The sequence below is a fragment of the Triticum dicoccoides genome, chromosome 4A (assembly GCF_002162155.2).
Source record: "Triticum dicoccoides isolate Atlit2015 ecotype Zavitan chromosome 4A, WEW_v2.0, whole genome shotgun sequence".
Taxonomy (NCBI): domain Eukaryota; kingdom Viridiplantae; phylum Streptophyta; class Magnoliopsida; order Poales; family Poaceae; genus Triticum; species Triticum dicoccoides.
The window spans coordinates 24,469,788-24,470,695 of record NC_041386.1 but is presented as its reverse complement, the minus strand read 5'-3'; the positions used below and the strand labels follow the sequence as shown (position 1 = coordinate 24,470,695).

The 908-nt window shown below is 49.2% G+C and overlaps 1 pseudogene; it reads left to right on the top strand.

The window, feature by feature from the left end:
• The window catches only part of LOC119283370, an 8,293-nt pseudogene that overhangs the window by 6,563 nt on the left and 822 nt on the right, over positions 1 to 908 (top strand).

The window sequence follows — 908 nt, the reverse complement described above, 5'->3', positions numbered from 1 at the left end:
GCCGGCGGCGAGGTCCGCGTGGATTTGGGTGGCAGATGCTCGGCGGATCGATCGATCCGCTCGATCTCTGGAGCTTGGTTGCTGGGCTTGAAGCGGATACGAAGGCAGGCGGCGTAGGGGCGACTAAGGACGCCCGAATCCGGTTGATGGAGGCGGTTGGCAGAGCTCCGGCCCCGGCGGGGGTCCTTGGATGCGGCCATGAGCAAGGAACCACCGGGAACAAGCTCCTCTGTACACGCCGGCCATGAGCTCGTACAGATGGTTGGTGGCTCCAGTGTACACGGGAGAAGGAGAAGATAACCTTATCCTTTGAATATTTTACGTTTTCATCCTTCACGTTTCTCTTATTTACAAAAAAGCCCACTATTCGTGTTTTTTTACCAAATCAGCTTCTTATTATCCGGCCCCACTGTTAGAAGGTGATCAAACGAGCTAAATCCCCCTATCAGTGCTTATTGCAAAAGGTTTACTGAATGCGCGGTAGTTTTTGCAAAAAATTAGTGACTTCGTAATTTTCTACAAACAATACTTCAAATGTGATGGTTTTGTGTAATTAACTCAAAACAGAGCTAACCCACCGCTTTGACCTTCATTGTTTTTAACCATCATGCAAGTCATATTCATTTTCCATCTCAGCCATTCCAACCTTCGTTGCTATAAAAATAGAACATCGGGGTCCTCCTTCTGGAGATCCAGAAGACCTTGAATTACCGTGTCGTTCTCCAATCCCGGACAATCATGCTATTAGCATCATTGGTTACCGCAGGGCTGTTCCGGCAGCCCCGCGTTATATGAAGTGTTGTGCTTTTTCTCCTCCCCCAACAACACCTTGGCCCGACTCTTTTTCACTGTGATCTGCTCATCCACTTCCAGTCCTCTTCTTCGCTAGTACTCCCCCCCCCCCTATA